The sequence below is a fragment of the Octopus sinensis genome, linkage group LG22, assembly GCF_006345805.1.
Source record: "Octopus sinensis linkage group LG22, ASM634580v1, whole genome shotgun sequence".
Classification (NCBI taxonomy): Eukaryota; Metazoa; Mollusca; class Cephalopoda; order Octopoda; family Octopodidae; genus Octopus; species Octopus sinensis.
The window spans coordinates 8,568,374-8,583,864 of NC_043018.1; the positions used below are offsets into that span (position 1 = coordinate 8,568,374).

Here is a 15,491-nt window from a genome sequence, read left to right on the forward strand (position 1 = left end):
TATATATATATATATATATATATATATGTGAAATAGAAAGATGAATAATCTTGTAGCAGATTAATCAAAAGTTTAACCGATACCTTGGTAGCAAAAATCACAGCAGAAAACAGCACGGTTGGAGGTACAACCATATGGTGTTGCAACCGTGCGTTGGTGCGGATAATTGAAATTAAAATATTATTGGTGAATTGAAGAAATGGAGCTGAACGAAGATTGAACAGAAATCGTTTTATTTCATTCTACACGTGTTTCGAAAGGCACAATTTACCAAAATCCGATCGTTTTGCTCCGCCTCTGTTCTGTTTTTGTTTTTTCCAACGGATTTCCTATTTCTTCCTGAAGAGAAAGACACAATATGGTCTCATTATTCAATCGGATTTTGGTAAATTGTGCCTTTCGAAACACGTGTAGAATGAAATAAAACGATTTCTGTTCAATCTTCGTTCAGCTCCATTTCTTCAATTCACCAATAATATTTTATATATATATATATATATATATGAAAAACTAAATATACATAAGTGAAAACTAAAACAATACTTAAATTATTAAATACTTTAAAATTAAATAAAATACACAAAGATAGTACAAGTCATTAAATTGTAATCAAAATAAGAAATGGTTCAAATATAGACAAACTCCTTAAATAAGCTAACCATATAATCAATATACATGTGTAGTATCTATAGATTTAATATAACAATCTATAACAATCTCTCTCTCTCTCTCTCTCTCTCTATATATATATATATATATATATATATATATATATAATATAATTCGAGACAAAACCACTATTTTAAAATCAAACAAGGAAAGACTTAATCAATACATAAAATTTTAATATAAATAAAATAAAATAAATAATTAAATAAAATTATATTAAAATTTTATGTATTGATTAAGTCTTTCCTTGTTTGATTTTAAAATAGTGGTTTTGTCTCGAATTATATTATATAATATTTTACTATAAAATTGGATTTAACCCTAAATCTGATTTTTCCCTGTAATTTTGGATTCATTCCCTAATATTTATTATTATATATATATATATATATTTTATTGAAATGGATAAATGAATTATCTTGTTACGGATTATTCAAATTATAACCGATACCTGGGTAGCAAAAATCACAACAGAAAAATCACGGTTGAGGTTACGACCATGGGGTATCGCAACCGTGCCTTAGTGCGGATAATTGAAGTTTTATATATTTAGTGAGGGAAGAAATGGAGCTGAACGAAGATTTTACAAAATTCCTTTTTATTATTTTCTACACATGTTTCAAAGGCTGCAAATTCCCTAATTCGGATTGAATAAGGAGACGATTTTGCAGCTTTCTCTTCAGGAACATCCAGGAACTTAAATCTCCAAACAAATGCGCAGCAAGCTTTTCGAACAAACGCTCCCTAGGAGCCCATGGTATGAATGGCACAAAACTGTCTCTCAATATGCGTTGACGTCAGGGTGGGTGAAGGCCGACGAAAAAGTCCGTTCAGATAATTCGAGGTCAAATTCCGGTTAACATTGGGTAGGGGAAGAATTACAGAAAACCAAAGAGTGTGAATATATTCTGTATAACTAGTGTTAATGTTCGAATTGTTTTAAGAATGAAAGCTATCTTATTTGGGTGTGAGAAACTACCTACATGTATGTGTGTGTGCGCCTATGTATGTGTGGCAGTATGTTTAGGAAGCAGCTAGGGAGAAAATATATTGCAGATATTGTTGGTCAAGCAGCTGATGAAAACCTGTGTCAGTGTGTTCGTCTGTGACCAGTTTATAGACAGATGACTTGTCAACAAGGGGAGTATAATCCCTGATATTGTTTCTAAATATGTAGCAGATCATATGCTAAAAGGGGAGTAATTTCCCCTTTCAAATTTAATTCAAAATTTTTTTCAAAATTTTTTTCAAAAATTTTTTTCCTTTCTTAGGACATCAAGGTGTTAATTATCTTAGACTTCAATTGTATGCAAGAAATGTATGCCGCCTCCAGTGGGGACATCTAAAAGAGTTTTTCAAAATCGAGTTAACTAGCTGCCCTCGGCCGAACAAAATGTGAAACTTGAAACTCTGAACTTTTTCACCTTCATGCAACTCTTTCCTGCTGTTTAAAGGTTAATTAATTTTTTTTTCTAAATTCTTTCGTTAGGTACGTTGTTCTAACAAGCAAACACCATGAAGGATTCACCAACTGGCCATCTAAATACTCCTGGAATTGGAACTCAAAAGATGTGGGCCCAAAACGAGACCTTGTTGGTTAGTTTATATTTTCCTGAAAATCTTCAACACTACCACCACTGTTATCCTCCTCCTCCTCATCTCCATTGGCATATCCTTCACTCTCACATCAGTATATTTATTCCTATCACTCCTTACACCCCACAACCACCACCACTACCTAACAAAACAATTAAAGGTGACTTCTTTTTCTCTCCCTCATTCTTCAGGTGAACTTGCAGCTGCCATCAAGAAGACTCCGATCCATTTTGGTTTGTACCATTCTCTCTTTGAATGGTTCAATCCTATTTATCTACAAGATAAAGCCAACAATTTTACAACCCAAAAGTTTGTTAGGGTAAGTTCAGACCCATTCCTGCTTATCTTTCTCTGTCCATCTGTCTGTCTGTTAGTCTGCCTCTCTTTTAATCTGTGTGTCTTTTAACATGACTCCCATCACTATTGCATACAGGTAGGAACAGATAAACATGAAACTCATAGATCCAACTTCTCTATTCTTTCTTAAGTTCCTATTATTATTTTCTCTCTGCACTGATGAGTACTATGATAATTTTCAAATTCAAATACAAACTTATAACTATGTTCAAAACAATTGTATGCATGAATAAACTTCATACAACTTTTTCAACATCTTATCTCCTCCATTTTTGACAAATATGATTGGATTTGCTTGGTTTTAGAATTCCATCCATGAAGTAAATCTACACTTAATATAGATAATTTAAAACCCTGAAGATTGATTAAATCTGAAATCAGCACTGATATGACTCACTTGTCAGCTTTTAGGAAAGTGGTCTTATGTTGTTAAATTGTTTTGATTCTTACTTCTAGCAATGCTGGTTCTTACTAGCACCCTCTGTCACTTTAGTGACAACTGTACTTGTTGCCTGTATATATATAATATATATATATATATCATCATCATCATCCGCTTTCCATGCTAGCGTGGGTTGGACGGTTCAACTGGGGTCTGGGAAGCCAGAAGGCTGCACTAAATATTATTCGAGACATAAACCACTATTTGCAAAAACAAACAAGGAAGACTTAATTAATACATAAAATTTTAATAAATAGTCAAAAAAAACCGCATACAATCGTTTTTGTCTTGATCGACAATCTTCAGGTGGACTTCCAATAATTCAGTGTCTATTGGACGTCCACCTGAAGATTGTCGATCAAGACAGAAACGATTGTAGTGGCGTTTTTTACTATTTATTAAAAATTTATGTATTAATTAGTCTTTCCTTGTTTGTTTTGCAAAATAGTGGTTTTGTCTCGAATAATATTTTAATTTATTTTACTATAAAACGATTTAATCCTAAATCTGATGTTTTTCCCTGTAAATTTGGATTTATTCCCTAATATTATATATTTATATATATAATATATATATATATATATATATATAATTATATATATATATATTATATATTATCACTAAACTCGCTGCGACAAGACTGTTGAGGCAAGTGAAATCGAAATCAAATTTGATGACAGCAGCATGAATAGCATTCTATCTTATCCTACCATGTGTAAATTAGTGCAGTTACATGTTAATTTATATTTGGTATTATTTGAAGTTTTCTTCAAAATTTTGGGGAAATCTGGAAAATATTGTGCATCACTCTCTTAGGAGACAATCTGAATAGCATCAAAAAAAATAACTTTTCCATTGATTTTATCTTTGTGTGTGTGTGTGTCTGTCCATGTGTCTTTGTCCTCGGTGTTTCTGTCCTAAATAACTATGTATTTCAATATGTTCCTTAGGAAAACTATGCCTGAGTTGTATGAACTGGTTATGAATTACCAACCTGTGTAATTTTGTCAGATGGTGATTGGGAAGCGCCAGATAAGTACTGGAATTCAACAGAGTTTATTGCATGGCTCTATAATGACAGGTTTTTATCATCATCACCATTATTATTATTATTATTATTATTATTATTATTATTATTAGTATTATTATATTATTATATTTTCCTTCTTTCTCAAATTTCTTCCGTTTCTTGCACGAAGTGTTTCCGTACCCCTAGGGCAGAGAAGTCATTGTATCGCATTCCCAGATGACAACACGCAAATTCACAGATAAAATATGATTTAAAAATTAATAAATAAATAAATCCATGAATGGATGTTGTTTTCACAGCGTAATGCTCTTCTCAGTAAATGAGCCCTTCCAGTTAACATGATTTTTTGCACTCCTGTAGGGATGGTAAGCCTGGTATCATTTTCAAATAGGTTTCAGTACCTTTTTTTTATCATTCCTAGAGATCCTACAATCGCTGGTACTGTAGTCACCTTGAGATGTCACATTTTTTCAATTTCTATTAGCAAGTCTTTATATTTACTGATCTTGTCAAATTCTTTTGCTGCTATATTGTGATCATAAGGAATACTCATGTCAATTAATAAACGTATTGTGATTGCAAGGAATCTCATGTCCAACTAATAACATTATATTATTATTATTATTATATTCTATGTTTGACCTTTTGCTTTACATTTGGCCAAGTGGCTCCAAGTCTCACCCAGAGACCTCAAGAGACAACAAATTGGAAGTTGATGTTGGTGTTATGCTTAGGGTGCCTATAATTGGCTTGACTTAGTGTTGTACTAGTGAATGTCTAAAAAAACCATATGCAAAATTATGTTTGTTTTAAAACTTGAGATTACATAGAAAGTATTTTGCGTAGGATATGAGCGTTCCCATGAGCTATCTTTTGAATTTCTGCAATTTCTGGGTTTCCTGGTATCTAGGCTAGGTAGCAATCAGCCTCTTTTGCTATCATTCCCAGGGCACCTATGACACAAGTATTGTTTAGTCTTCAGGTTCCACATTTTGCTGATTTCTATGTTCAAGATCTTTATATTTGCTCAATTTTTGGTAGGTCTTGACAGATATGTTTATATCGATTGGGACAGTCATATCAATGAGGAGGCATTCTTTGTAGAAGTCTTTCAATTGATGTCTGGCTATTTGCATCTATCTTTCTTTCAGTTTGAATGGTGAAGTTCCAGAGGAGTGAGATGTGGTCATTTTCAAGTACTGGAGGTGGTTTGTGTTCCCACCAGTTTTTTTCATGGGGCAAATCCAGGTTTTTGCAAATTACCCAGTGAATATATTGTGCAGCTCTATCATGCCTGTTGAGATACTCTGTAGGCGCTAGAAGACTGCACTTGGAGACAACACGATCAATGGTTTCATGTTGTTGTTGACATACACGACATTTTGGGCTACCTCCGTTCTTTAATATGTTGGCCTGGTAGTTCCTTGTAGGTAGGCATAGATCTTGAGCTGCTATGATAAACCCTTCTGTTTCAGATTTTAAGCCAGAGGCCATTAGCCATTGATGGGTCAGGGCTTTGTCAACATCTGCATTATTCGCTCTCCTTGGGTATTTGCCATTGAGAGGTTTTTCTTGCCATTTATCATTCAGAATATCTAAGGCAGCAGTTTTAGCACGGGTTTTCATGCGCTTAGCTTTTCTGTGCTGGTTCTTATATGTCTAATTCCGAAATTTGTTGTATTCGGAATTCACTTAGATATTCCTTTGCCTGTTTTGTTACTGAGTATGATGCTTTTATTATTATTATTAGTATTATTATCATTATTATATTGTGTAACAACAAATAAAACTTTCCCCACACCCTACCTCATGTATGATTAGCTTTTGTGATATGAGTAAATTTAAACCTAGACATCCAGATCTGAAAAACATGGGTTGATTAAGTTGTAGTGGCACAAGCAATCAGCGCCATATTGGATGAGATTTCACAGCAGCCATTGCCATCTCCAAGACCGGAGCAAGACCTCACCTGCATCCATTTACCATGCACGAGATCACAATGAGGCTTGCGATGGCAAACTGGATATAAGGGACCAACAGAAACAGATTCATTCTCTTTTCACCACAAGCGCTTGCTGAGCCTGTTCTGTGAAACTTGCAAATAAACCAGTTGTAAATTGCATTTGTACTTAAAGACTTCTTTCCTCACCTGCTGGAGCCTGAACTACACAAAGAGCAATATTCACCCGATATCGTAAACCTTGCGCCGTTAAAGTAAAGTAATTGTTTTTGGTGTGATGGGTAAACAATATGCAGTGTGGGCAATATGTGGGGAATTCTACGTTTCGTAGGAATTTCAGGAAAATTTTCTCTTATTTCCATACTCTTTACTCTTACTCTTTTACTTGTTTCAGTCATTTGACTGCGGCCATGCTGGAGCACCGCCTTTTGTCGAGCAAATCGACCCCAGGACTTATTCTTTGTAAGCCTAGTACTTATTCTATCGGTCTCTTTTGCCGAACTGCTAAGTTACAGGGACGTAAACACACAAGCATCAGTTGTCAAGCGATGTTGGGGGGGGACAAACACAGACACACAAAACATATACACACACATACACACACACACACATATATATATATATATATATATATATATAAATATATATATATACATATATACGACAGGCTTTTTTCAGTTTCCGTCTACCAAATCCACTCACAAGACTTTGGTGGGCCCGAGGTTATAGTAGAAGACACTTGCCCAAGGTGCCACGCAATGGGACTGAACCCAGAACCATGTGGTTGGTAAGCAAGCTACTTACCACACAGCCACTCCTGCGCCATGGCAACATTGGCATAACATTTTTGTCCTGAAAGTGAAAATGACTTCTGCACATATATCAAAGTAAACATTTTAAACGAAATTCTTACCTCACTCTTTGACTCAGAAATTCCTTTTTAATTCTCTCTCCTTTCTCTAATCTTCCTTTCTCTCTCTAGCTCACTCCTCATTTCTCTCCAATTTACACACCCCTCTCTAATTCACTCTCATGTTCCTTTCTTCCTTTATTTCACCACCACCCCTGCTTCCACCTTCAGTCAACCATTTCCCTCCCCCTTCTTCTGTCTGTCTTTCAAGTACATCTTTTACATTGTGATCCTTCAATACCTAAAATACCTTTAACGATCTTAAATTTTCCTCCGTTTCCCTGTCTTTCTCTTCCAGTCCAGTGAAAGACACTGTTGTGGTAAATGACCGATGGGGAGCTGGAACGGCTTGTCACCATGGAGACTTTTACACATGCCATGATAGATATAATCCTGGTGAGTACAAAATACCAAATGACTGATATATAGAAAGATAGTTATATGCTACTTGGAACATGTTTTTGTCTGTTAAAATGGTGAGATGGTGCTTGAAAAAGTTTCTACGGTTAACTCTTTAAGCAACATGGTTCCCAGGGCAGGTGTATAACATCATTTTGTGAGACATTTAAGCAGTTGAGAGACCAATCTTTTTCTGTATATGATACCAGCCTGTTGGAAATTACTACAACTGTAGTAATTGTGACCCAGCATCAGATGTTATTAACTACAACTGATGTGTGTGGGATCCTGTTAAACTAGTCTCAACTTTGTTTGATTGGAATCAAGTAGATTTGAGGCCGTGTATAACAGGATCACTGCACATCAGTTATCGGTTCAAAGCTGACGAAATAAACTGTGACATGCATTCAGTTTGAATCGATCTGTTTGACATGAACTTGCTTTCAGCCCCCAAAATCGAAGAAATAAACTGACATGAACTCTAATTGAGTCAATCTTTATTGTTGACGATAATAAGCTGACAAAATTTGATCTTCAGTGTTGAAGAGGTAAGCTGTGACATGAGCTTGGCTTAACTTAATCTTCTTCAAAATTGAAGAGAGAAAACTGATTAAAAAGAAAATACATTTTTCTGATTGTTAACCTCATGTTTTCTATTTAAGATTTAAATTTTAAAAAAAAAGTTTAAATAATTTAATTTGTTATTACATGTTATATATATACACTGAGATAAATCTGGAGATAATTATCAGTAAACCTTTTTCTTTTTCTAAATGTCATTCATCCAGGTAAATTGGTAACTCACAAATGGGAGAATGCCATGACTATTGATAAAAAAGCCTGGGCCTACCGGCGCCAAGCTCGCTATTCCGACTTTTATTCCATCGAAGGGCTGATATCTCTGCTGGTTGAGACCGTCAGGTTGGTACTGACTTTGTTTGGTATCTTTTATTGTATTTTTGTTATTTTTGTGGATTAAAAGAATTGTCGGGGAATCAATCAGAATGCCTTACATTATTTAGTTGTGGACCCTGTTCCTTTTGAGTTCAAATACAATTTATTTACATCCCTTTCAGGAATTAATGGAATTAAAGTACCAGTTAAGTACCGGGGCTGATTTAATCAACTGTTCCATCCACGGTTATTAAAAGCCATGTGTTTATGTTGGAAAACAAAATTGTTGTCTGTAGTTCTACCTTAGACTGTTTGGTCATGCCTGATTTTTTAAGCTGGATCCATGTTCTCTTTTCCAAGGATTTGGCTGGGGTGGTGGCTTGTGGTGATTAGCCACCTCATGGTCACAGCGGGTGAGGGAGTATTTTGCGAGGATGGGAATTGACGAGTACACTGACCATAGGATTGCCTGGGATGACCCAAACAAATACCAACAATTGATAGACACAGCAACAAGCTGCAACAGTGCACACCTCCATACCTGACCTGACCTAGTCCATCTGGCTGCAAGGAGGCGCTTGCTTTCAAATTTTGACACTGCACCAGCAATTTTAGAGGAGGGGTAAGTCAGTTACATCAACCCCAGTATTCAACTGGTACCTATCTTATTGAACCTGAAGGGATGAAAGGCAAAGTTGACTCTGGTGGTTGTTGAACTCAGAATGTAAAGACGGACAAAATAGGTGCAGGAGTGGCTGTGTGGTGCTTGAAAAATAAGAGGTGTTACCTTAGTTCACTGGTAGTGAACAGCTGACACTGTAGTAAATTTCCAGTGTTAGTAGCTGTGCAAAAGCAATAATAATGATAATAATAATGATAATTACTTTGACTTTACTTGCTAATGCTGTTGTTGTCGATTGATTGGATCAACAAATTTATTTTTAGCTGTGGAGGAAACATACTTATGAACGTTGGACCCACCCATGATGGACGTATTGCTCCAATTTTTGAAGAGAGATTGCTCCAAGTTGGTCAATGGCTCAAAGTCAATGGAGAGGCCATCTATGCCAGCAGACCTTGGACCTACCAGAACGACACATATACAAAGAAAGTTTGGTAAGAATATTTGCTTCCATTATCTTCGTTTGTCTGAAATTGTTGTTGTTGTTTAACCTAGGTCAGCCGTCATTTAGCTGACATCTTGTACCTTGCAAAACATTTAGCAATATGCCATTCATACTTTACAAGACAGCAGAATAATTCAACGGTGTGGAGGGCATATACATATATGAATACATATATATAACAAATGATACTCTTTTACTTGTTTCAGTCATTTGACTGTGGCCATGCTGTAGCCCTACCTTTAGTCGAGCAAATCGACCCCAGGACTTATTCTTTGTAAGTCCAGTACTTATTCTATCGGTCTCTTTTGCCGAACCGCTAAGTTACGGGGACGTAAACATACCAGCATCAGTTGCCAAGCAATGTTGGGGGAACAAGCACAGACACAAAAACATATACACACATACATATATGTATATATACATATATACGACGGCTTCTTTTAGTTTCCGTCAACCAAATCCACTCACAAGGCTTTGTTCGATCCAAGGCTATAGTAGAAGACACTTTCCCAAGGTGCCACGCAGTGGGCCTGAACCCAGAACCATGTGGTTCATAATCAAGCTACTTACCACACAGCCACTCCTACATCTGATAGAGACAGAAAATGGAATATCCAAGAGACTTTATTGCCCACAGTGATTGTTTCAATCCATCTTGAATCACCCCTTCACAGTGAACATGCTTCATCGGCTAACTACTAGGAACACACCCAACACTTAAATAATTATTCTCTCTCTCTCTTTCATACACACATGAATGAGTAAAAGAAGAAAATGGCTCCGTCAAATTGGAAAGAAACCTCTCCCCGCCTCTCTCTCTCTCTCTCCTTTATTATCTTGTGCTTTTGTTCATTTTTCGAAGTCAAGTCGAAATCAAAATGGTAAAAACAGAACATTTCATTGTTCATTTATATGAATCGGATGCTTTTAAGTAAAAAGTTTCTTATTTTTTATTTTACCTGAAGTAATAGCTTCCCGTATACTTTTACAGGTGTAACAACTTGTCCTGTACTTTTCCAGGTTTATAATCTTAAGAATATTGCTTTCCATGCTCACATTTTTCCATGTAATATATATGTATGTGTATGTGTGTATGCATATGTATGTGTATGTATACATATATATATATAGGCTTATGTATGTATATGTGTATTTCTCTCCATGTTTCTCTCCTTGTTTTTTTTCTGTGTATCTTTCTGTCGAAGAGCGTAGGCTCGAAACGTAAAAGACTTTTTCTATTTCTATTCCTGAGCGCTATACTAATACATTTGTTTCTTTGTACTCCACCTGCCTTCGTCTTTTGTTTATTTTCGTAAACTTTCCTGTTATATGTGTATATATATGCATATGTATGTATATGTGTATATATATGCATATGTATGTATATGTGTATATATACATGTGCGTGTGTGTTTATGAATACATAATATTGCTCCATGCCATTATCTGTTTTTCTTGTTTTACCATTTCTCTCCCCTCCAGGTACACCAGTAAAATGGAGAACAACACAAAAGTCGTGTATGCTACGATGTTGTTTTGGCCAAATACTAATATTGTCATCCTTGGAGCTGTAAAACCAACATCAAGAACAGTTGTCTACATGCTTGGTTATCCAAAGCCAATTGGATACATTTACTTTCCTTCAATTGGGCTTAAAATTATCCTCCCAAACATCCCTGCATCAACCTTACCCTGTGACTGGGCATGGGTGTTTAAAATTACAAACCTTGAGGAATAAACTTGCTCTCTCTTTATCTATCTATCTATCTATCTACCTACCTACCTACCTACCTACCTATCTATCTATCTGTCTATCTATCTACCTACATACCTACCTACCTACCTATCTATCTACCTACCTACCTATCTATCTATCTATCTATCTATCTATCTATCTATCTATCTATCTATCTATCTATCTATCTATCTATCTATCTATCTATCTATCTGTCAATCTATCTATCTACCTACCTACCTACCTACCTATCTATCTGTCTATCTACCTACCTACCTACCTACCTACCTACCTACCTACCTACCTACCTATCTATCTATCTGTCTGTCTGTCTATCTACCTGTCTGTCTGTCTACGCATTTATACAAAGACAAATGGATATATATATGTATATATAACATATATATATATGTATGCATGTATGTATATATATGTATTAATTGAAGTGTACAGTATTATATAACCATTACAGGTGATCTAACTAATTTGTTTCACATTGGGATCCGGTGGGGTGTTAGATAACAGCTCAATTACTTAACCCTGCACTCTTCAGAGATGGCAGTTATAGAAAATATGGTGACTGCTCCGTATTGTTTGAGGTGAGAAGCATTAAAACTCACATGGGTAAGATTTTCCTGAGCTTAGCAGACAAACACTTCCCTGATACAAATAGGTTCAGTGAAATATTAAATAGGCACACCCTGAGGGCTTCTTTTGGTTGTGCACTTAATGTAAAAAGGATATTAGTTGGTAGACCCACACCTGAGACAGAGATAGGATGCTCATGTAGGAGTACCACATGTCCATTTAATGGTAACAGCAATTGGACTAAATGAGGAGCTAAATGTGCAAAAGTATGTGGGTGTAACTGAAGAGCCCTTCATAACCTGATACAACAACCACAAGTCCTATTTCAACATCCTGGAGAAACAAAGCACCACAACCCTGGGCAAGTACATGTGGAAGTTGAAAGAGTGCTATAGAATACAACATAAAGTGGAGAATATTAGAAAAATTCCAAGTTTACTTCAATAGTAGCAGGAAGTGCAGATTATGTCTAACTGAGAAAAGAGCCATATTAAAGAACTCTCAGTACTCAGACATCTATTTGAATAGCTGATATGAAATTTTTAATCCATGCCCACATGAAAGGAAATACATTCTAGCATACCTACATGCCTCATTGTTACTATAGTCACTAATTCCTCAAATTTATCTGTCCCACCACCAATATCTGGGAATCCACCAATGGGTTTGACCCAAACATACACAAAAGCACCCTAACATGGTGGACAGCCACCTAATTGATCCTTTTTCCACCCAATATAAGTCTCCACCTATATAGTACTGCTGCACACATTCCATATCTACACAAATACTCCAAAGAATTTAATGAAAACATAAGCAAAACACACTGATGCTTATGCAGCCTTTGGATACCCCAATAGTCTGATAATCAAGGCATTTTAGCTACCAGGCTTAAAGTATAAAAAAGAGTTTTTAATTTTGTGTGAGCATTTTACCCAAATTTCATTGCATTTACTAATAACATAACCAAAACGTTTTAGGGTTTCCAATAATTCAGTGAAACAAAGTCTACACCTATATCTAACACCACACGCATTTTAATAGAGATATATATAGAAATATATATTTCTCTCTCTTCTTTTTTTGTTTTTGCATATATTCTTAAAGGCTTTTGTTCATTTTATGTCACTGAAGTATGGTCATGCTGGGGCACCACATTTAATGGTTTTAATCAATCATACTGAATATTTTTTTTTTATTTTGGTACTTATTTTATTGATCTTTGACAAGTGCATATATAGCAGGTTTCTGTACAGTTTCCATTTGAATAATTTTACTCACAAGTTATTGGTCAATCTGGATCTGTGGCAGATACATTTGCTCAAGGTGCCACACAGTGCACATGCACTTCTGAACCCTGCAGTTATGCTTGCTAAAATATATACATAAGGATGAGGGACCCTTCCCCTGCTACATAGGCTTATATAACTAGTTTCCCAGATTCTGTGGCATATATATTCCCTTCTGGTGGTCTGGAGCAACATGAAATGAAGTGTTTTGCTCAAGAACACACAATGCATTGTCCAGTCCTGGAATTGAAACCTCAATCTTACAATCATGAGTGCAACACCCTAACCACTAAGCCACATGCTTCCACACACACACACATTTAGTATGATTAATGTAAGCAGTATTTGTTTAAAATAGCAATCTGTATATCACACTTAGTTATAACATTGAAAGCGTGCTAAACTGGTATTTGCCTCAAAAGAGCATCTCTTATAGACGTGTAGTGTTAAAAAGCACAAATATATCAGAAGCAGATGAAAATAGTCCAGCAGCAATGTTGGCATAGCTTAATATGTATTTCTGCTGCTTTGAGCCTTGTCAGTAGCAAGTATCCACTACCAACCTTCTAATATGGAAAAACTGTGACTGAAAAATCACTGATGTCACAATTAGTCGGCCAGCTAAATAAAAATTTGCTATTAGCAATGAAAACTTTATTCATTAAAAATAGCAATCTGTGTGTCATACTTAAAGCAGATATATGAATTTTGTCTGCTCCTGATGTATTTCTGTTTTTTTAATACTGTGTTTATAAGAGGTACTTTCTTGTGACAGAAACTGCAGTTGGCAGGCTTTCCGTGATGTATTTGCGTAAAATATGATATACAGAATGATATGTGTGTGTGTGTGTGTGAGATGACATGGTGTAGTGGTTGGGATGTTGCACGCACAACTGTGAGATTATGGTTTTGATTCCCAGACCAGACTATGTATTGTGTTCCTGAGCAAGTACTTAATTTCACATTACTCCAGTCTGCTCAGCTGCAAATGGGCCACCCTGCAATGGAATGGTGTTCCTCAGGCAGAATGTTGCCCTACCCAGTGGGGCAGCATCATTTAAGAGCTGCAACAATGCAAATCGCATTGTGACTAGCGGTGTAGAACAAAATCAAAGTCTGGTCAATACCATGATATATGGATGGACAGAACAGGCACAAGCGTGTCTGTGTGGTTAAGATGTTTGCTTCCCACCCAAATGGTTTTATGTTCAATCCTACTGTAAGGCACCTTGGGAAAGTGTCTTCTACAATAGCTCCAGACTGGCCAAAGCCTTGAGTAGATTTCGTACATGAGAACTTACAGAAAGCCTGTTATATATATATATCACCGTGACCGACCAGGCTATCAGATGTTGTTACACATCGCTGGTCACAATGCGTTTCGCATTGTTTTAGCCTCCAAATGACACCATCCCACTAGCTAAGCAAGCACGCCAACAGAAGAAAGAGTGAGAGAAAGTTGTGGCAAAAGAGTACAGCAGGGATCGCCACCACCCCCTGCTGGAGCCTTGTGGAGCTTTAGGTGTTTTTCGCTCAATAAACACTCACAACGCCCGGTCTGAGAATCAAAACCGCGATCCTACAACCGCAAATTCGCTGCCCTAACCACTGGGCCATTGCGCCTCTACATATATATATATGTTTGTGTGTGTGTCTCCTTGTTGTCACATCTTGTGATTGTTGTGAACGAGTGTCATTCATTTCTGATAATTTGTGAAAACGTGTCTGGCCATGAAGAAATATTACCTCCCTTGGAAACAGGTGAAGGTTGTTGACAGGAAGAGCACCGGGCCAAAGGAAAATCTGACTCAAAAAACACTGTTCAACCCATTTAAGCAAAGAAAAGTGAATGTTAAAATAAAGATGATACATGCAGATATAATGAGAGTATGTGTGCGGGTGGCACGTAAAAAGCACCCACTACACTCTCGGAGTGGTTGGCATTAGGAAGGGCATCCAGCTGTAGAAACACTGCCAGATAAGACTGGAGCCTGGTGCAGCCTTCTGGCTTCCCACATCCCCGGTCGAACCGTCCAACCCATGCTAGCATGGAAAGCGGACATCAAATGATGATGATGTATTGTATATACACAAACACATGAAGATAAGGTATACCCTCTATTATACCATTCTCATCTTGGATGTGCCTTCAGTTCATTATTCAGCTTCACTTTGACTGCTTAATTACCAAATGTTATTCGGATGGGGTCTTACCATTTCTGGTACTGAGCTAATGGGACCAGTTTTGTTTTCTAAGGCCAATTGTTCCTATGACACTTTTGGAGGTATTAAATTTCATTTGTCATAGATTGGCCCAAGTTTTAATAACTTTTATTCAGAATTGACAAGACATGTGTGCGCAAACATACAAAATTTTTTAAAAAGACAACAAAAAAACATATTTCTATTTTTGAAGGAAAGAAAATTTATTAAAGGTTAACTTTTGCATTTAGTTGGAGTTATATGTTATTTAATAACACATAGGCCTAAGAACG

General features: G+C 36.3%; 1 pseudogene; it reads left to right on the forward strand.

The window, feature by feature from the left end:
• Positions 1-11,137, forward strand: part of LOC115223078 — a 42,576-nt pseudogene extending 31,439 nt beyond the window's left edge.
• The last annotated feature ends 4,354 nt before the right edge of the window (positions 11,138-15,491 follow it).